The following is a 23,125-nucleotide window of genomic DNA, read 5'->3' as shown; positions in this document are numbered from 1 at the left end:
CTACATTTTTATGTTAGATAAGGGAATACCTTGAAACAATTGCCAGGTATGAAAAATCTCCTTTGCACGGCCATTGACTCTCGTTTTTTTCAGTTGAGGGACTTTTACCCTTCCCTTCGATCCGAGTGTCCAGGTCTGACTCAAGGGTCAGTCGTTGACGAACTCTGTTGTCGGAATCAGGATATTACGCATTACATTTCTGTTCTTTATGGCCTTTTGCTTACCCCTTTCATGGACTCCCGACCTTATTTTGTGTGTGGGAATCTGACCTGTCAGTAACCTTCTCTCAGGACGATGTGGATAAAGACTTCCAGATGATACATTGACTAGAGCCACAGCTGCCCAGGAGAAGACTTACAAGATTTTTACTCATTGGTACAGGAGCCCATTGACATAGGGTCTTCCCTCCTGGGGCACTGAACTGCTGGCGGTGTTCAGCTTCTGATGGCTCTTTATTGCATGTTTGGTGGCATTGCCACCCCAGTCTGAAACCCTATTTTTGACATATATTGTGGCGTCACTGGATCCTCTGTGCCAAGGACTCCGCAGGTAGCACTCGTATCCATGTTGCCGGGTTCTCGGTCGGTTATTACTAAGGATCTCCTTCAGCTTTTCCTGGCTGCAGCAAGGACGGTCATTCATCGCTATTGGAGGACCCCTTTTGTTCCCCATATTAAGGTGTGGGTAAGGGAGATGTGCAACTTTATGAGAATGGAAGATCTTACGGCTTTCTTGCAAGATAGGAACTCTCAATTTAATGCTCTGTGGGGTCCCTGGATTCTGTTTATGGACTCTCCGACTTTTCAGGTCCTTGTTCCTTCGTGATCTTGTTTGTATCTCTTTGCCTGGGGAGGTGAGTAGTACTTTTTGATGTGCTGGGTGGTTTCATCTCTGGGTGGTTGTAGTGACTTACTATATATTGCATCAGGCCTGGGCCCTGCTGGCCCGGTGCTTTACTATCTTATGATGGGTACCATGGGGAGCTTTGCTTACAGTTTCGGCCTGCCTTTGTGTTACTTTGCTTAGCTTGGCTCCCCTTTCCTCCCAGCTCTGCTGTACTGTAGTTCACTTTTTTCTTTTTGTGTTCCCCTCACTCTTCCCCTTTTACCTTTTTCTGCTCGTTCACCATCCTCTGGTTTTCCCTTCTCTCTCTTGTCTCTCTGTTTTTATCCTTTTTGTTGGTTTGTAGTTGTCCTTTCTCCCACAGGAAGGTACTTTTTGCCAGCCCTTGTTTTTTGTTCCCTCAATTTACGAAAGAATTACCCCCTGGATTATATGTCTTCCTTTGTTATGATCTCCGCTTGATGTGGACGACTTTATGGCCTGGGGGACTTATCAGGTTGTCCGCCGAGGGTTCGTGGCTATTCTTGATTTGGGGACTTTGTTGTTTAGTTCAAGTGCTCAATTGTGGGGAGAGCCTGATTTGCCCTTTGGGCTCAATCTGTTTTATGGTTTGTACTCTTTCTTATGTGTTTAATAAAATGTTATTACGTAAAAAAAAAAGATTTGTAACCTTTTGCTGGTGGTGTTTTCTTATATGAAGTTGTTTTCAAGCTTGTGTGCTAGATGTTGAGCAGAAGATTGAGTTGTTTAGTCAAAGAGAAATGCTATTCCACTATAGAAGAACATGTTGTAGGCAAGTATAGTATGATAGTATGGTTTCCTCCATGTAGTCTGTAAAACGAATGCATTTGTGTCCCAAATTGTTACAAACCTTACAATGGGTTGCTTACCTGGAACAAATACCAGTGCCTCTCAACAGGAGTTTTGGTCACTGTTCCACTGTCTATGATATAATTTGTCAGGGGATAGAATTGGATTCCTAAACATTGCAGTTCTGAAATGCTACAAATGTTATAGGCAACTCATCAAGAAATTCAACTTTCCAAAGCAATGGTAAGAAATTATATTGTAATGGGCTTGTGTATCTAGGGACATGGAACACATAGTTGAAAGTCTATCTAGAAAAGAGATGGGGTCCACCTCATCGTACGCCGAGATGACGCCTCCTTCCAGCTACACTCACCTGACCAGCTCCCGGCACTGTTCCGTTTCCTGGATGTGGACGTCCCCAACTGGCTAGAGTTCCCAGATGAATTCTCGGAGACGGCACCTCTTCCCCCACGGGTCCCTCGCGGAGCCAGGAACCAGCAGAGACCACCATCAAGGGCGCTTAAACATCTCCGTTCCCCAGGCGGACGTAGATCGATTACAATCGTCCTTCCAGTTCACCTGGTCGACGGACGCCCTGCTTTACCTGGGCACTAACATCGCGGCAGACCCAGCACGTCTGTACGAACTCAACTTTGCACCTATACTCCAGAAGACAAAGCAGGACCTGTTGGCTTGGCACCTCTTGTCACTCTCGTGGTTTGGCCGCTGTAATGCCGTCAAAATGACGACTCTGCCGAGAATGCTCTATCTGTTTCAGGCCCTCCCGATCCGCATCCCGCCAATTTTCTTTCGCCGTATGCGTCAGATGCTTACGGCGTTTCTCTGGTCCTACGCCCCCCCCCAGAATCCGCTACAGCATAGTCACTTTTCCCAAGAATAGAGGAGGCATTGGCCTCCCGGACTTCCCCTTCCTTCCCCCCCCACGTCCCCCCCCCCCATGTGGTTCCCACCGTTGCCGAGCAAACGAGATACTTTGTTCATGTAAACGAAATACGCAGCAGAACTGGCATCTACAAACGGAGACGAGCTACGTTGTGGAGAACTGCCCTTTTGCTACACGCTAGTCTGGGCCCGCGATGCACAGGACACCTGTCCCTAATATCTTACAGATCGTAGTAGATGTATCAGATATACACATTGTGGCCACCGATTATATATATTAATGACATTGTGAGATTCTGACCTGTCATGTAATGGTGCCTTATTGTGATCAATGTTCCCCTCCTTCTACTGTATGTTGACAATGTTACTATGTTTTTGGGGCTGTGCCTCTATGTCTCATTGTACCTTGTTTTCTTTTATTCAATAAAGCTGATTTCTGATTTAAAAAAAAAAAAAGAAAAGAGATGGCCAACTAAAAAGGGATTTTTTTTAATACCAAGTGAAATTCATTTAGTTCTCTCCAGTTTTGGGATGTCCTCAGTCAAATGGACAAACCGAGAGATGAAGAAGTCATGCAGCACAGATGTCAATCCTTGCTTAGTACTCCTCCATTCATGTATTACTGTATTACTATCTTGGGTACAAAGCCTGTAGCTGCTAAGTTATTGATGGAGAGAATATTGCAAAACATTTTACCTTAAGCAATACCTGACAAAACTTAAACAAGAAAAACAACATGCGCCTTTTAGGCCAAAAATTCACATTTAAGTGTATACACTTTATGTCACATGAAAAGAAAGAAACAGTGTACACACTACAAAAACAGCATTGCAGCAGATGAAGTAGGCCACATTTTAACAACTGACACACAATAACTTGAGACTCCAACTGGTGGATTCCCCACCACTTTCCCCCTTCTGGAGCATATACCAAGTCCTGAACCTTCTTAGACATGTAAACTCAGCAGCTTTTTCTGTCCTGGTGTCTCCTCCAGAGGACTTCTACCCTTCCTTCCTCTACTATTGTGAGTGGGAGCTGGACCATTCTTTCACATTGAATCAAAATAAGTATATTTTTCACTTTGCACACAAATCCTTTATCTCCGATAGGCTCCAAGAGTCTGGCTACAAATTGCTAACCAGGTGATACAGGGTAGCCAGTGTACTACTTAAATGGATGTCCCTCCACTCGGCTGGTAATGTCACCAGGCTGAAGGCTCACTGTAACACATTATGTGGTCAAGTTTGTTGTTGAGACCCTTCTGCAATGCAATACAGACTAATCTTATGACAGGTACCAACTTGGGAGATGACCCTTACCTCCTGCAAGTAAGCTCCCTAAACACTACCGTTTAATCCATCTCTCAAAGGCAGCCTGCTCCTGCATACCCGACAAATGGAAAGATCCTGTCCATCCCACGATCAGCCAATGGCTAGCAGCCGTTAACCTAATTATGAAGACTGAGGACATTACTTCTACTCTTAGATGCCAGTAAGAAAAGATCTGGAAAACCTGATTTATTTGGCATCAACTTAAATTTTATGAGGAATTCAAGGTTTTCCTCTAATAGGCTCATAGTATTCATGGAAGGTTGGAGGTGCTCAATGCTTTTCTTATTCTCTGCTCTGCACTTTTCTCTTTTTCCCTTATGGACATGACCCCTCCTTCTCCTCCTTCTTCATCCTGCTTCCCCCCAGAAAGTCTTACAGAAAAGTCTTATAAAATTGCTGTTAAGAAGGCGATATACAATTTTGCACTACCATTTTACATTCAGGCAGCACTAGGTTGTATAGTCATGCACATTTGTAATGACGCAGTTAGAGTTGAAGCCTCGTTTAGTCTGCATGCTTTTGATCTTTTCTTGTGTGAAATATGTATAAAACATATATTTTCTTTAAAAAATAAATAAAAATAAAAATATGTTCACACCACAATTTCATAGTCTCCTCTTGCTCTGGTTTACCAGAATCATTATACTCCAAAGTTCCAGCAAAGGCTATACAGGTATTCCTCACTTAACGACCGAGTTCCGTTCCTACGACCAGGTCGTTAAACGAATTGGTCGTTAAGTGAGGAACTCTATACAGTACTGTACTGCATTAGTACAGTACTGTATAGTGTTGCAGATGTACACTACCGAACAGTGTACTGAACATCGGGCAAGAAAATACTTACCGGGACCCGCAGTGAAGAACGGAGGACATCACTTCCGCCGGCGACACGTCGCGCTGACGCGCAAGGTCGGAGGTCGATCGGCGGTCCGTCGTAAGTGCGAGTGGTCGCAAAGCAGGTAAGTCGGAAAACGAGGAATGTCTGTAGTGAGCTGTTGCAAAGAGTCGATAAAGACCAGTGCATGGTGTCCGTAGCAATGTAGCGATTGCAGTATTATAAAAAAGGAAAATGGCACATTCACTTTCTGGCAGTCTCATAAAGTATAATGATTCCATACGGCATGGTTATCACTTAACCAAGCTTGTACAACCTGGAAAGAAGTAAAAAAAATACATCAACATTAAAGATAATATGATTGCTCAATCTCAAGGTTTACTACACAGCTTGTAAATATTAATGGTGGCCTATCTATAAAATGTAAGTTAGATAAATAATGTCTGCAACCTCTACAAAATAATTCCAGGTGGGATTGCTGTTTAAAATGCAATTCATTTTTTAATACATTTTAAACTTGATGTATAACAATGTAATCATCATTAAATAGATCATCAATAAAAAATACAGTACAGAAAGGAATGGAAAACAATTTAAGAAGTGTTTGTAAACGCTACACCAGCTCACTGGCTTAATCTATGACAGCATTTAAATTTAAACTCTGTTCAGGACAGACAGACAAAATAAGTTGTGGAGGAACAACTCTCATGCTGGGAAAGGCGGTGCTTAAGTGGATGAAGCACTGCACACAATATGAATTAGTGGTGTGTCATTCAATGTTGTTACACAGAAAACATATGACAGAAAATAAAAAAAATGCAATAGAAAAAGATAATTGTTGTATGATGTATTTTGTGGGCTTGTGTATAGGATGTAGCGTGATGAGTGAGATTTCCAATGACTTGAAAGAAAAGCTATAGTGACCTCATCTTTAATAGCATTGGGCACCAAAACAAAGCCCAGGCATTTTTTTTATATTGCATGTATTGCTGTTCTGTATTTTATTAGTACACCATCTAGGGTATTGGTGTTCAAGAGTTCTGGTAAAGTTGGGAGCCAAATAGATTATATCATTTATTGGTCTGCCAGATTCTGGTTTTAATGAATTATTTAATTCCTTGGACACTGTTAAGGGTCTTGCTGTATAAGAAAATGTTTTACAATCTCCAATACAGATCAAAGTCTGAAAACAGCAATATAACAGGACCAAGCAGTAGTGTCAAATCTGCTTGATCATCTATCCATCTATCAGAACCTTGATTTTCCAGCACTTTACATTATAAAAACTAGCACAGAGAAATGCTGTCTAAAGTATATTTCCTAGTCCATCAGGGACTGTACAGCTTGATTAGAGTTCTTAATTGGTCTTAAATCTATTTATACATGCTGCTGTAGAAATGTAGTTCTGTAGCCTCGAGCTACAAAATGCCCAGGTATGAATAGGGGCTCAAACTTGATTCCTTGTTGTTGACATTGTGCCTGAGTAAACCTCACTGTAGATTAGGACTATTTATTATATGTTTTCATCCTTTAATTTGGCCCCCTATATGGCTACCCTACCTGGGCCACCTTCAGTTTGACTGCTCACTTTTTCAGAATGGCATGCCTGGGAAAAACTATTTGCATCATGTAAGTTAAGCTAAAGGGATCTATATAGCATCATAATTGAAATTTTACTAAATCCTGGTTAATTTGTATTGGCCACTTTTCACGTAGTTAGAGGTAAAGTTAGTGAAACAATGTTTTCAAATACCTCCAAAAGTTATTTGCATAGTTCTGTTTTTTTTTTATTTTTATTGCTGGATGTACCAATGCATTCAACAGAAAGGTACAATGCAATCTGCTATTGCTAAAATGCTTCTATTTTGGGAATGGAGAGTACAATGGTTTAAGTGAAACTTTTGGGACGTGGTGCAATTAAATTTTGCGTGTTATTATTTCGATATTTAATAAAATACATATTTTCATACAATCGGTCTGAAGTAACCTCTTTTTTGGTCTGCATACACCCCAGATGCAGACCGCTCTTCTAGCCCATATGCTCCGGTTACAGACCTAGAATTTATTGTTCTTACACGATTTATGGGCTTCCCTTCGGGGAATCATTTTCACTGTGGTTCAGAGTACAATGGTAACGAAATGCAGGTTTTCAAAGATCCATAAGATATTATGGTCAACCTGATCATGTCTGTCAATTAATCATAAGTCCACCCCAAAAAGCTGTGTACTGTGGAGTTCACTGTATCATATTTTAAAAGAACTGGCTACAGGGTTAATATGTCCAAACTGGCCTATAAGGTAGTTAAGTGCTGCCCATTACAATGCTACATTGAATAAGGTACACCACATTACTGGATGTGCAGCTGTATGATCCTGTAATACTAAAGGTTCTGTTTGTGAGTGTGAAAGTTTTTTTTTTAAATAATAAGAGTTTATTAAACATTTTAAACCAATGACATAATGACAAACAGTAAGAAAACAAGAGCAGTACATGAGCATGCAGGCACGATCCAGAATGACATACCGACATGGAAAAGCACAAAATCCACTGGAATACCCTATGTCCCAATTAGCAGGTAACAGTAGAATGTCCAGGATATGTCACTTTAATAAGCACAAAATCCACTTGCGTAGGTCCCAATTAGCAGATACAAGTAGAATGTCCAGGATATTTGAACTGTATAAAGTAACACCAGGCAGGTTTCTACAGAGGGGTGTACTTCTGATATTAAAAATGTGGGCAAATAAATGAAACCGTGCTTCTGCTCACAAGTTGAAGCAACAATCAAGGATTAAAAGAGGGAAAAAAGTACAGGGAAAGCACAAGAACCAGAGAACAGGACAGTAGAGGGGGAAAGAGCAGCTGCACGGCTGCCCTTGCCCTAGGTAGAGCTGCCTATATTCTCGCATCTACCTAGAGCGAGGATGGCTGGACGCCATATGAGGTGATTTAATGCAGTTTGAAGTCTAGCCGTCCTTTCCCCCATCTCTCCTAACTGAAACTCCGTACCTCAGTACCAGCTCTGCCAGTTTGAAAATGTGCAGAAGCCCCTGAGCTTTGCAGCTGTGATCGAGTGATCACAATTTCAATGCTTTCCAGGCTTGAATTCAAATATTGAAGAAATTCATTTAAAAAAAAATATATTCATAATTATGCATTTCTTTAATTTTAGCAAAAGGTGAACATATCCTTTAACATTTTGCTAAACCTATGTGTATGAGTACTGCTTGGACCTAAAAGAAGCTTGTCCTAAAAATGTAACTGTTAGTGCAAAAATACAGCACTCAACTGTGTTGTTGCAATAATGAACTACGATGACTAACATTACCTTAAACTGGCCTATGAACCCTTGCCTGAACCTGAGGTTCTTTGTTGCTCTTGTTTGTGTTACTTATACTGGATAATTTACATCTAAACATGTTGTCATTGTTAAAATCTAACAAGCATTGAAAGTTTTTTTTTCTTTACATTTTTGTCAGCCCTATCATAACAATTCTTCAACAATTAATAAAAGGTGAACTTTACCATTGTTCAAATATCACCAACCTCCAAAACTAGGAACACAATGAAGATCCCATAAAATATGACCAACTGCAATCTTGTGAAGGCATACCAGAAACCTAAGGAACTCTGCCAGAGAACAATTATTTCATATACAATATTATTTGTTGTCATGATTGCTTTCACTTTCTTTACATGAACCTAACAAGAGTACAAAAATGTTTATTAAATAATAGATGATAATATCACTGTATTCTATAATGCCTATTAAATAAAGTTTTCTTTATAAACTGCCTCTTCTTTCATTTATATGAAGCTTCTACATCACATCAATACAAAATGTATATAACCTCTAGACCTGAGATGCCAACTTGGCATGCACCAGTGGAATCAGAAGGGTTAAGCGTAAGTCTATTATGCCAATTTAAAGAGGGTGGACTGGATCTTCTAGGAAAAATGAGATTAGAGAGTTCCCAGGCTGGTTGGAGGAAATAAAAGAGAGTTTGAAGGTTCAGTAAGACAGGAGTTCAGCAGTCCTGCTTCAAAAGAATACATAGTATACAATATATTATCCAGTGGTTTCAAAAGGCTACTGGTGGGTCAGTGACCTTAATGTTCACTTGTAAAATACTGCATTGTAGCGAGAAGCCAAACTGGAAAAAAAAGAAATGCCACAACGTATTTTTAAAATAGGGAGAGCGAGTGAGGACTTGTACAATAACACTGACAAAAGAATAAAAAGTAGCTGTGGAACTGGTGTAAACAGCTCCTGGCGAAAGATCTCTCCTGCTGTCATATAAACAGAATTATTTCCTTGCAATAAAATCCTTCTAATGCCGCTGCAGGCTATGCAGATTGAATTAAAAAGGAAAAATGATAATAAAAAGCCACAATGTTTATAATCCTTTACAATTGTCGCTCAAAATATCTGCTAGCGCTACTTAAAATCCCTCTAAACCAGGCGTTGTTAAGTCACAGAAAACTACCTTTAATACATAAAAGTCAAGCTCTCTGAGTCATCCTCATAGCCGATCAGCTATTAATGGAGATTAATCCCCAACTCCTATGTGCTAGATAAATGTAATCTCAATTGGGTCCTGAAAGGGTGTATGAGTTTAATTTCTCCCACTGTGTTGTACATTAAAATTCATTGAATGCTCTTAGCAGAGGTGACAATGAGGAGACAAGACAGGCAAGGCTGATTTACATGAAGACAGACTTCATTAACTTTCACAAGTCTACTTTCTGGTCACTTCTGTGTATAGAACCTAGACAATGAAGCTCTTAGCTGGTCAGCACCATGTGAAACTCCTGATCTATGAGTGAAAGGTCTTTTTTAAACCTAATAATTATTTTCCCGATACTATCATATTTCGTGATGCTCCAGTACCAATGCTTCCTAATTAATTCAACCAAAGAGTCTAGAACAGAGAGAGATGAGGTTAATAAACAAGTCCCAGAGTGCCAGCTGCCACCAGATGGGAGTGAATTTGTGCCAATGAATCCTTCAGGGCAGAGGCAAATTGAGGAGACTAGCTGTGCAACTTAGTCTTCTGATCTTTAGTAATGCATGCACTTATTACCAGTAGTGATCAATTCAGTTTGCTACTTGTGGTCTTGTTTCACATATGATAGTCACTGTTAAAGTAAAAGCATTGTGTATTTTCAGTAAGCACATATTTTGAGCTATTATTTCAGTATTTATTGTAAAGTAATTTGAATATGACTTTCATATTTTTATTTGGTTGTTATTCCATATTTGTGTTATTGCAATTATAGAGATTTGTAGATTAGTGAGTAGAGGGAGCAAACAGCCTCCCTTCTTAACACATTTTGCTGCAGATAGGACTGCCGTGTTTCAGTGGGGTTGATTTACTATAGAAGAGAATGTTTTTTTAATTACTCATGCACATAATTGGGTATTCAATGGAAACATTGCTTTACCTTATTCACTAGGCTAACTGAGCATTCACATTGCTCTAGTAACATTCTTTATTACAACCCTGTAGACCTGTGGGAAGAGCAGTAATGCAGAACCATTGAACAGTACTGTGAAGCAGAAAGGTAGAACCATGGAATATAGAATAAATATGGCTATGCCCATGTACATACTGTATATCATTATAAACTACACATACAAACATTAAAACACATTTTTTACATCAAGCTATTTTTTCATACATATCTAAAAAGAACATTGAAAAGACTATAGATTCCCTTTAAGCCAAACATCCTACTGACCACTATGCCTGAATAAATCTGCAAAGTTATGTAGCTCTATTGAATCATCATTTGGGGTCACAATTATTATTGAAGGTCACCACATTTTATTTTCTAGTTTAAATACATTTTGTAATTTATTTATGCATGTTAGGCAAAGTAAATACAAGTACAGTCTAATGCTTTGTTTCTGTTTTTTCATAATGCATTTTCAATATATCCTACTCTGTCTTGACCATATTAATGGTTTTCTATTTTGGAAAAAGCCTATGTGAAAAAATAGACAGACATGCAAGGGTATAAGGCAGTATCAAAATAATCAAAGTACATGCACCTTGGTGACAATCTAAAATTCATAAATAAATCAATTGCCATAAATTAGTAAACATATACACAATTTGTATCCATAATGTGTACCATTCGTCCATAAATATTAGCAAAATAACATATTATAAAGTGCTAGATAACATTAAATGCTATTAAGCCAATGATAATCACACATGTATCTCCTAATAAAACTTCTCCAGTGATAATATATACACAAGTCCACAGCTTGCATGTGCTAATTGTTCTAAAGTGCTGATGTGCTTATATATCCAGAAACATAAGTGCAAAGTGATAGATTCCCCTTGAATCCAAACTCCCGATGACTGTGAGACACAAAACGCACAGGCCCGCATACACACTTAATTCCAATCCTGTTTAGGCTGTGACAACTAGACCTCCTGTGCTGAGTGATCGTTAGCTAACCTGCTTTCTGATTCTGATCATCTGCTACCGACCTGGCTTGTCTTGACCATCCGCAGCTATTCTGTACTCTTGTGACCTCGACCTGTTACTCAACCTCTGTTCCTCCCTGATACTCTGTACTGCACCTTCCACAAGTTCTTGTCCCCGGCTTGTTCCTGACCACTTCCCTCTCTGTTGCCTGGTACTGCTCTGACCGCCTGTTGACAACTTGGCTTGTTTGACTATGGGTCTTCTGGTGTTCCTCCTTGGTGTTCCTCTCTGGTGCTGAAAGACGCATCACAAAGACTTAACTATTCTACTGCAGTAACATCTCCCAGCACTCGTGCATCTCGGTTTCCCTGCACCTGTTCTGCCATCCAGGAGCTCTGCATGGGATGCCACCCTCATTAACTCAGACTCCACCAAGGTACTTTCTCCCAGTAAGGCTGTGAGTGCTTGCATCTTAAATAACCAAGGCACCTGGCAGCTAGTAATATTCATGTGCTACAGCTGGTGGTAAAACTGTTTTATCACAAAACTTCTCAAAGCCAGTCAATGGGAGGATTGTATGTATACCCTGTTATGGTTGGGGTTTACCTGCTCCCGAGACTGTGGCATTTTGCGAAATAGGTGGTAGTTGTAGGGCTGCATAGCAGTATGCAAGGGGTTAAGCACTGGCCACACTCTTTCCCCTGCCTGGAATATAGTAACAAAATCTTCTCTGGGAAGAGTGGAGGTGTGTAAAGCTGGTCATACACATATAGATTATCTGCAGATTTTCTATGGTCAGGTGAAAAAAAGTGCAACAGATTCCTTCATCTATGCTAAACTGTGTGGATGGAGGAATCTCCCACTTGCCCAAGCTTCAGTATCTTGCTAGTCGGCTCCGCTGGCTCTCAAAACACCTGAAAAATGCCTGCGTCCAATCAGATCGTTCAGGTATTTTGAGAGCCAGCGGGGCCGACTACCAAGATACTGAAACTTTGCCCAGTGGGAGATTCCTCCACACACACAGTTTAGCATAGATAGAGGAATCTGTTGCACTTTTTCCCCCTGACCATAGAATTTTTGCAAGAGAATTTGCCTCTGTGCACCTTTCACTGCTGCTCTCTCTCCTTGTGCAGCCTGAGTGGTCCCTGTAGTTTTCTGCAGGCAGCATGTAGTGGGTGGACCTGTTAGGTCATGGTAAGATATATTTTAACGTAAAAAAATATTGATTAAATGCATATCAACACACTACAGTTCAATATACATGCTTTGTGCACATTCTCTCGTGGGCTTATAGCTCTGTGACAAATAGTTTTTGGAAAAACAGTCATAAGAAATTCCTCTTTATTTTTGATACAAACAACTACAACAGCAGATTTGTGGAGAAAGAAACATGATCTTGTGGGTTGGAAAGTTTTCTTTCAATTAAAAACTCTTCTGTTATAATACAGCAGAGCTCTGCCTGGCTTATTATATAAACAATAGGAAAGTATGTGGAATGATCTTGTGGTTTGGGCTTCTTGAAAATGAACTCCAGGCAGATCTGGCTGAGTGACCAGAGAGTGATAGTTGGCTCCCAAATCAAACATGGCTGCTGATGTGTCACTATGCGGGGTCTAGTGGGCTGAGGAAAGAGCATCCAGAAACCACCCGGGATGTGTGACGTGTATCCCACTTGCAGATCATGTGGACAGGCCAAGTTAACTTGGCAAGGAATAAGGAAGTGAACAGAAGAAAGAAAAATCTACCCGCAAGTAATCTACCTGATTGACCAGAGAGTGACAGTTTGCTCCCCCAAAAAAAAGGCTGCTAATGTGTCACTGCGTGTGTGCGGTCTAGTGGGCTGCAGAGAGAGCGTCCAGAAACCCCCCGGGATGTGTATCCCACCTGCAGGTCATGTGGGCAGGGCAAGTGAACTTGGGAAGGCATAAGGAATTGAACAGAATAAAAAGAAAAATCTACCTTCAAGTACAGAAAAGGTAGAAGAGAAGATTATAAAAATGCAAATTCTTGTTTTTGAGTGAAGCTCTGCTTTAAAGTCTATTTTAAACTACATGTCCACCTAAGGCTAGCTAAGAAAGGGGGCAACGCTGCTTTGTTATTTTACTGCAGAATGAACAGCGTTGTCACCTTATTACAGGAAGTGGAAAAATAACAGATCTAATGGCAGGATCAACAGGTAATAAAACTATGTTATAATACTCAGTATCAAACTGCATCATATTTGTTTTCATTTTGCCTATTGTTCCACTGCAATGCTGCCAGAATAGTTTAGATTTTTTTTTCTTTTGCTTCGAGGTCGAGGGGTGCCATACGTAACAAATAGCTGCTCTTTCTCACTTCATTGTCTAATTCTTTCTCTTCATAGATTAACATCCTTTCTCTAGTAGTCATGGCTGTATGTGTTTTTCTACATTCTAAATGTGCAGTTGAATCAGAAAGCTGGCATACAAATAAATGTTGTTCTGTTCTGGATCTGCTTAAGTCAACACTGCGGTATCTATAAATGTTTGTTTAGAAAAAAACAAACAAGCACAAAAAACAGGATTTCCCTGCGGATGTCTGAGTAGATATCAGCAACCATGCTTCCACTGCGCACTATGGAGCTGCATGGTGAAGGAATACTGAGTTATTGACAATGCCATAAGAAAAGTGTAATAACAGCATTACAGGTGGTTTACAGGTGGTTCAGCAGGAGGGACCTGGCACAGAAGAGGTCCATAAGGACAAGGTTACTGTACACCTGTCTTCATGAAAACACTGGGCTGCACAGCAAGCACCCGCTGGTGTCTTTACTTACTGTTAGTGTTCCTGCCTACCACACGATCCGCTGGCGCAGTGCCTTAAGGCACACACCAGGGCCATGTGTTAATTACTTGGAGGGATATTCCCTATTAAGCCAAAGGATTAAGCCAAAGCATCAGCTAATCCTTCGGCTCAATTCGGCCGCTGAAGACCCCTGGTTCAGCCGATAGGCGTTATAGCAGCCGAAGGCAAGCGAACGGCTTAGCTGAGCTGAATTATTATTATAATTATTATACAGGATTTATATAGCGCCAATAGTTTGCACAGCGCTTTACAATATAAGGAAGACATTACAGACACAATACAATTTAAGACAAGATGGTAAGGAGGGCCCTGCCCATGAGGGCTTACAATCTAAAAGGGAGGGGCAAGTGATACATGAGGAGGTAGCTGCACGTGGATGTGCGGCTGTAGATAAGGCGTTCTATGAGTTTGGAGGTGAATGGGAGTAAGGAGATTGGTCTGAGATTGTTAAGGTCGGTAGGGTCCATAGATGTTTTTTTGGGTAATGGGGTGACCAGGGCATGCTTTAGAGGGGAGGGAAAGAATGAATATATTTTGGCTCGGCCGAGCCAAAGTCACAGCTGTAGCGGGGAGAACAGTCTGCAGAAGCAGACCGTTTTCCACCACAAATGTAAACAACTGGGTGGAGCTAGCCGTGATGTCACGGCTGCCTACACCCAGTTGTTGTCATTGAATGACAACCCAGTGTCCTCAGGTCATTTGTCACTAAATGATAACAAATGGGCGGAGCCGGCTGTGATGTCACGGAAGACTCCGCCCGTTTTGATTCGGCTGGGATGTGACATTTTCCGGACAAATGTAAACAGTTAAGGGGAGCTAGAGGTTATATCACTGCTGCTCCGCCCAATTGTTTATACTTTGCCGGCATTTTGCAGATGGGTCGGCGGGCGGTAGGTTTTTTTTTTATTTCTACAAGTCGTCATGGACAATGCTGGACGTCATGATTGACCCTGGATTATGTCGTTTGATAATGTTTGTTGATTTTTTATTTTTTTTATAAAGTAATTGTCAAAAATCTTTGTGGTGTTTTTATTTCAATTAAGGGAATTTTTACAAAAGTGTGGTCTTTTTATTTACATTTTTACTTTAACCCTTTAGTGAATGAGTAGGGGTACAAGTACCCCTTTCTCATTCACAGGGGGGTATAGCATATTTAATCCGTTAATAAAGGGGGTACCACAGTGCAAATAAGCCCCCCTGCCCGCAGACCCCCACATCCAACGCCCCAGTGCTTGTGGGGAAGAAGCCTTTGTCCAGTGCTGAGGGCATGTGGTCTGGTATGGCGGGGGGGTCTCACTTGTCCCCCCTTTCCTGCCCTGCCTGTGCTTGGTTTAAAGGTCTGACAGAAATCTTAGGGGTCCCCACTTCCCCCGTCCTTAAAATTCCTCCCAGACCTTAAGGGTGACTTTTTGTTTTAAATTGGGGTCCATCCTAACATTCCTACCAGACCAAAATGGTCTAGTATGGTTTGAGAGGAGGACCCCGCGCTGTTTTTTTTTTTTTTTCTTTCACATTTATAAATAATATTTTAAGATTCGTTAATTTTTTTATTTTTTTTTACATTTTTTAAGTACTTTTTTATCTTTTTTTTCTTTTTGTTTACATTTTTTTTTCTGCACGGCGGCATTCCGCCATTCACTCACTGCCGTTCAGCCCCTATGAGAATAGGGCGAACAGCAGCGAGCGAACTGCCAGAGGTTCGGCTCAGCCGATACAGATGTTGGATCGACTAAGTCGAATGGCTTCATCACTTCGGCTCAGCCGAACCTGCTGAGCATGTTCGGCTGCACCGAAGTCAGTCAATTTACAGCTGATTTTAGCCAATGTACGGCTGAAACTACATTTTGCCTTACTTGAAAATAAAAAAAATATAATGATTTGCATTTTATTTTTAGAATAATAGTTCCTGTGTAGTAGAATCAATTGAGCAATGCATTTCTACCCACATGTTTGTCCCTCTGAATGGCTATGCTTAGCACATGCAGGGGAGAAGATGTATCCTCTTTGAGTCCAGGGGTTTTTCTGTTATTAGCTGGATTCCAACACAGTGAGAAGCACTTTTTAGCTGGCAGGAAATTTGGCAAAGAGCAGAATAAAAATCACTTTGTAAATCTAAATGAGATACTGTAATAGTGTATTCATAAGCTGATGTATTCAAATGCCAAATGTAATTCTAACTGTGTTTTGTCCAAAAAAAAGGCAATAAAAAAATCTAATAAAATTAAATTGTACCTATAAAATATACCAGTTCTAATTACCCTTATAGTGTGAACAAGGTTCTAGTTATCAGTCACCACTAGGGATGAGTAAATCTATCTAAGCAAGACATAGGTAAATGACATCGGGGACTCTTCAGTGAAGGTGAATTTTCATGTATGGTGAGTGACCTATGGGACTGCTATATGGGTAATTTCTCAGGCATACACAGTATGTGTTCCTTGTACAATCTGCCCAATGTGCACCACTGTCATCGTCAGACTTGTGCTCACCAACATCATTGGTGCCTGCTACTACATCTACCTCAACAAAAGAAAGAAAAATACAAAAATTATGTACATTCCTACAACAGAAAACATTTTGTGCTCATCATTGTTGTCACTGCTGTGTTCTCTGTCGAATATACTCTTATAATGATTCTGAATATTCACACTTGAATGTCACTTGTGCTTGCAGAAAAGGTGTCCAAAACTTCTTTGATAATAAAGTAGGGGCTGCATAAGAGATGTGTTAAAAGAGCAGTAAAACAGAACAAAACTTCTAATGGAAGTCTACAGGTTTTGCCAACAAAGAAAACAAAAGTGTTGTCACAATCATACTTAACACTCAAACGAAGAGTGTGGAATTTTACAAGTGGAGTGGGTTCTGCGTTCACATTTAGCAAATTACTGAGCTGGGTGAATTTGTAATGCTTTATTTGTCTACAGTCATCAACTGAACCAAATAAGTCATTTATTCTGAACCTGTTTGCTGGCAAAGTTCCATACGCCTTTTCCAACAATATAACATAGTGAGTACATGACTTGTGTCCTTACTGGAATTGGTGGAATTATAGTAGGCATGTTCAGATACCAGCTCAGATATCAGTGCTGATACTTAGCATTTTCACAAGAACTACCAGGATTGCATCAGTTGCAGCTGGGACTTAGCTCTTGGGCTCCACCACCGTCCTGAAATCATTAGTCTGTATTGTTTTAGACAAACGTGGAATAGGCCTCCCTGAAGGGATGAATTTTCAAGGTTTTATGAGCACCGTTAGCATGCATATGAAATACAGTTAGTCACTATAGAGAGAAGCCAAACATAAGTTAAGGGATAAATTATAATCAGGTTTTGGGTCATGCGCTAAAGGGATAGGTTTATGGATTAGGTAAGGTTAAAGGAGTAAGGATAAAAGTAAATGTTAAGATCCGGCTAACTGCTATGGTTCAGTTAATTTTTAGGGGTGATTTTATTGTTAGGGTTAGGTTAGTTGTTAAAGGTTATTTTTAAGGTTTAGGGTTTTTTTTTCAGTGCCTGTGATTCAGTTTAGAAGGGGAGAAGGCTAAATGATAGAGTGACAGGGATAGCTGCGGAGGCATGGGTACTAATAGGGAAATTCATATTTGTTTCCGAATTCCAAAGCCCCAACCCAAATATAGTGCCAAAATCCAATGTACCACTTAAAATTAAAAATAGAATGGTAAACTGAAATCCCTGGACCAATTGAGGGATGATTTGGGCTTGTTCCCAATGGATGCACAGAGATACCTCCAGATGCATCTTTTTTTAGTGATTCTTGTAGAACAGCTTTAGTGATTCTTGTAGAACAGTGGAATATGCTGTGGATACACTTTGAAAAATTGTATTTACAGAGGGACCAGAAAAATAGAAACCCTTAAGTTTCACCAATAAACTTCTGTTGGGATCAGAGTGCCAAATTGTATTATCTTAGAGAGTGGAAGAGAAATTTAGGTGTTACTCTTTTAGAGGTCTAAAAAAGTAAAATAACATAACCGCTGAATGTTCAGTTCTAAAATGCAGGGAGACCTGCTAATAGCATACCACCTAGAGGGAAAGGAATTTGGTCAGTAGGGGGCATATTTCACTTATGGTGGGATTGACCCTCATTATTGACCTTCTGGTTCAGGGTGTCGAATATTCTGTAACAGCATTTACAAATCCAGGTTCCCTACATTCCACTGGCCATGTTATTCCATAATTCCATAACCTATAGCTATAAAGTTATACAAAAAGTCCTCTTACCTTACCTTTTGAGTGCAGCTAAAACCCTATACTGTACCACATTCATGGAACACCTAGAAGGCTCCCTTGATTAGAGATTGTTTTTTTTGTAATCATGTATACTTTTTTTTCTATATTAAAACAAATGCATGAGGCAATTTATAGAACAAAAAAATAGAAACTTTTTCACAAATAGGTTATACAAAAATACCAGGAACTCTGCAAATGAGACATCAGTTCTGTTTGTAACATACCTGCAGGTATGATTTGTATAAACAATGGTAACTTATTGATGATACATCTGTCTGCCAATAACAATGTGGGGAATGCATCCATGTTGTCACACCATCAATGTCTTTTAAATGGCCATATTCCTGATTTATAGTGCATGTAGCGACACATTATTCTAGTTTATGTTTTATTCTTAAATGCCTTCATCAGGAGAATTGTCTCTAAGTTGTCTCTGTCTCTAAATTGTCACAATCTTGCTGGGAACCTCCAGGATGACAGCTGAATAGTCCCGAGGTGCTCAGCTGACTTGAGGAAGTGAAGGTAAATGATCTTTGTGACACTTTAATAGCTTGGGAGCAAATTATAGGAGTTGCGATAGTTTGGAGGTCTATTAAGGTTACAAATGCTGGACACAAACACCCCACAGTTTAAATATTATACCAAATGTCAGAAAATTTGCAGTGAGTCGCAAACATGAATATGTCACAAGCACAATTGATACATTTCCCCCAATGTATCTGATAGTTTAATTGGCTAGCCCAGTTTCTCTACATCCTCCTCTTTTTCTTCATTCCACCTGCTGGTTTGTAAACGATTAGTAGGAGCTCCAGTATGGCAGAGAACATATTTCTTTTACTGATCTTCAGCCCCATGGCTTTAGCAATTTCAACTATCCTGTTTTCTGTTAGCCTCAAGTCTCTCTTTAAATTGTCAGATCCACCTGAAAATCTGAGATATGCAATGCCAAGGCTATGACATAGGCCACAATTTTAGATTTAATTGTTCCATTTTTATAGACTATTACACTACAGTTTCTTATTAAATTTCCACATATAATACTTGGACATCCTTTGGTAATAAGATCTTTCCGTTTCACGACTTTAAGATGGCTGAATTTGATCAGATTGTCCAAGTACCACAAAACACGAGCCTGACGGTCCGTGTCCTTCGCTAGCTTAAGTTGTTGGAGCTCTTGTAGGACAAAGAAGGTATGCTCTGTTTTTTCTGTCATCTGTTGGAGTTCCTCAGATGTGATTTTCTTAAAAGGAACAGCGACACTTTCCAAAGCTTCATATTCCACAGGAGAGATAAGGTCATCAAATTTGAAGACATCATCTGGTTTATCTGCACTACTATCACATGGAGGCAAAAAGACAGAGGAGAACTCTTCTTTATTTGTTTCTGTTGCTTCTTTCACTAGCTCTGTTCTTCCTTTGTTCTCTATGATCTCTGCTGCTGCTTTCACCATTGCTTTATTTAGTATTTCGCTTCTAACTTGGTTTAGCTTTCGAGAACCTAAAGCACGTTTTTGTCTATTGGTACCAAAAGCTTCTATGAGAGCATCCATCTTTTCTCTGTAGGTTTTTGTTGATAGGTCTGTCATATCTTCACTTTGCATGTTATTGTCAGTTTCCAGTACTGGTCGCATCTGGATAGGCTCAGCATCATACACTTCCATCTTTCCTGTATCTTTATTCAGAACCCCGATAAAATACTTGCACAGGGGGTTGCTATTTGCCGTTTCTAATGAGAAATTATTTCCTACATAACTTGTCTGTCTGTGTCTGCTGCCAAAATTCTTTGCCTTTTTTTCTCCGGGGTTTTGATCATCTTTATTCCTATATAAAGTAAAATGTACATCTATGTGAGTAATAATTCTTCCATTGGAAAACTGAACAAGCAATCCCAGCTGCGCAGGGTTCCCCCTGTAGTCCCACACCGCTTTAGTAGCCATGTGTAGCTCCCATACACGTTCACTGCTCAGCACTTCCTCAAGATTGTTTTTTTAAGATATAGGAGATAATGGAAAAAAAAGCAAACCTATCAACTCCATTCCACCGATATAACACCTTTAATAGTATTTGGGCAGCATGGATCAACTTCATTTGAAGCAAAGAACAGAGGTGCCACTAAACGAAAAAGAGTCTAAAAATGTTTTTTTGGTAGAGATAAAAAAAGGAAAATTGTTGTTTGTGTCATGCTGTTTATTACCTGTAATACCTGTCCTTTTCCTTGTTGGAAAAAGTTGAAAATCTTGAAATAAAGAATTTATAAAAAAAAAAAAGGAAAATTGTATCATACCTACCAGTAATTTTCCTTTCCTGGTGCCTATCCATGGCAGCATAGCTTTGATATAGTTATGCTGCCATGGATAGGCACCAGGAAAAGCATTTAAGGTGAGCTTAATCATGTTTACTGTAAAGAGCCCCTGCCTGTGCTAAAGCCATGATAAAGGGGGATTGTGTTTGCCTGCAAAATGTGTTGGCTCTTTTTACCATTTTACCAATAAAACGTTTTGGACTCTTCTTCGTTTGGTGGCGCCTCTATTCTTTGTTCCAGTTGACTTCTCCAAAGCCCCTCCTACAGTTTGGGGTCCTTTCGGGTGTAAGTGCAGCCACTACTAAACAATTAACTCAATGAAGGAAACCCTTTACTCAACATTTACGATCAAAGATCACTGCGCCTGCCATGCTTTTTGTACTACTGAATCCACTTCATGTCCACAGAGCAATTCAGGGAATTTCATGTGTTATTAAACCCTAATAAAATATGTTGCACAGTGCTTACCTTGTATGAAGTCTTGTTTTCTTTTTTAGCCTGTGTTTGCCGCAAAATTCACATTTTCAAACCTCTCTTCCCTGGTTCCTGTCTTCAGGGGTCTCTGTCCCTTACTGCCGCCCCCTTCACTGAGCCAGTCACATCAGTCTCTGACAGAGGAGCTTACACTCTAATGTCCCCCCCACAGTTACACACTGTTATTATTAGGGACGCACAGATACTGGTTGTTCGGTATCGAGTACCGATATTTTTTTCCGTACTCGCTGATACCGAATAACGATACCGGAAGTCCCATTAAGGAAGCCGGGCGGCGTGTAATGACTCACCACCCGGCTTCCCGGTTAGCAGGGAAGCCGTCCCCTTGCTTCTCGTCACTAGGTGGCGAGAAAGAATGGAGCCGGCTTTCTGGCCAACCAGGAAACCGAGCGATGTGTAATGACTCACTGCCCACCTTCCTGATGTCAGGCAGCCATAATAATAATATTTTTTTTAACTGGAACACATCAAAAACGCACTGCATCAGTAGCACCGCGTCTGCAGATCCGCACCTGATCAGGACCTAATATCATGTGAACAGGACCTAATAGTTAATTGTCGGCTGCCGAAGCTCTCGGTATTGCTCCGCGGCACCCGAAAATTTTAAAATAGTCCCCTCTCTTCTGCTGTCAGTTCAGTAAGTGGCAGAGCACCAGGGCCCGGTCGCACATGCGACCCTGGTAGCTCCGCCAGTGCCTTCGGCCGATACTCATGTAAGAGATGGCTGCCCTGCTCCCAGGTGGCAGCGTGGATGAGTCTTTTTGTGTCCACACACATATATAGCCCTGGCAGCAATATACTCCCCTTTCCCCCCTCTTCCCAGCCAGTCCCTCACGACAATTGCGCTACACATGTTACATATCGCCGCGAACGTCGGAGTGAGAGCAATAATTCTAGGGCCATTAATCACTGATAAAACTAAACTGATGAGCGGTAAAAGCTTTTAAAGCGTCACCTATGGCCAATTTTGGGTAATGTAGTTTTTTTAGGTTTCGCGCGTGGGCAATTCTAAGGCTTGACATGTTTGGTGTCTTTTTACCCGACGTGACCCCATATTTTATATTTTACCAAAAAATTGGGAAATAATAAATGTTTTAGAATTTAATAGAGGGGAAACAGTTGTTTTTTTTAATTTTCTGTAAATTTTCCTTAATATAGTAAAAAATAAAATGGTGGTGAATAAATACCACCAAAAGAAAGATCTATCTGTTCCCAAAAAAGGGTATAAAATTCATTTCAGTACAGCGCTGCATGACGGAATAAATGTCAGTTAAAGTACCGCAGCGCTGAATACTGAAAAATGGCCTGGATGGGAAGGGGGTTTAACACCCCGGACTTCAAGTGGTTAAAGAACGCAGAGCGCGGTAATAAAGAACGCAGAGCATGATATTAAAGAACGCAGAACGCGGTAATAAAGAATGCAAAGCCCGGTATTAAAGAATCCAGAACGCGGTGGTAAAGAATGCAGAGCACGGTGGCAAAGAACACAGGGGACAGTATTAAAGAACGCAGTGCGCGGTAATAAAGAACGCAGAGCGCGGTTATAAAGAACGCAGAGCGCTGTATTAAAGAACGCAGAGCGCAGTGGTAAAGAATGCAGAGCATGGTGGTAAAAAGGGCAGCGCAAGGTAGTAAAGAACACAGAGCGCGGTATTAAAGTGCGCAGAACACTGTGGTAAAGGTTCTAGTACATTATATAAAGACCACTCTGAGGCTTTGAGGCATTCACCGGTTACTTTTCCTCTTCAGTGTTGCATCCCAGGGGGGCATCCACAACCTCCCTGGGTGTGGGACTGGGAGGGAGCAGCCTGCATCTTGCTCCGTGCCAGCTGCCCTTCCATTTATGTGCCGGTGCTGGATTGGCTGAGGGGAGGGGCCTCTCTACTGCCTCCTTGATGTCAGGGGAAGTGACAGAACGGCAGGGTCCTCTCAATGCGACCCTGATCGCTCTGCCCGTGGTAGGATTCTGATCGCCAGAGCGGTCAGTCACGTGCCCCCCTTCCTAGTTTTAGCCCTGGGTGACGGGCCCCCATTTTGGCCGCGGGCCCTCGGGCGAGCCCGAGTGCCCGATGGGTCAGTCCGTCCCTG

The 23,125-nt window shown here is 40.8% G+C and overlaps 1 pseudogene; it reads right to left on the bottom strand.

Annotated features, from left to right (window-relative positions):
• Positions 1-18,951: 18,951 nt before the first annotated feature.
• LOC108798214 lies at positions 18,952-20,209 on the bottom strand (annotated as a pseudogene).
• Between the last annotated feature and the right edge of the window lie 2,916 nt (positions 20,210-23,125).

The sequence above is a fragment of the Nanorana parkeri genome, unplaced genomic scaffold (genome assembly GCF_000935625.1).
Source record: "Nanorana parkeri isolate BGI_ZX_2015 unplaced genomic scaffold, ASM93562v1 scaffold1431, whole genome shotgun sequence".
NCBI classification, from domain to species: domain Eukaryota; kingdom Metazoa; phylum Chordata; class Amphibia; order Anura; family Dicroglossidae; genus Nanorana; species Nanorana parkeri.
This window is presented reverse-complemented; position numbering and strand designations above follow the sequence as displayed.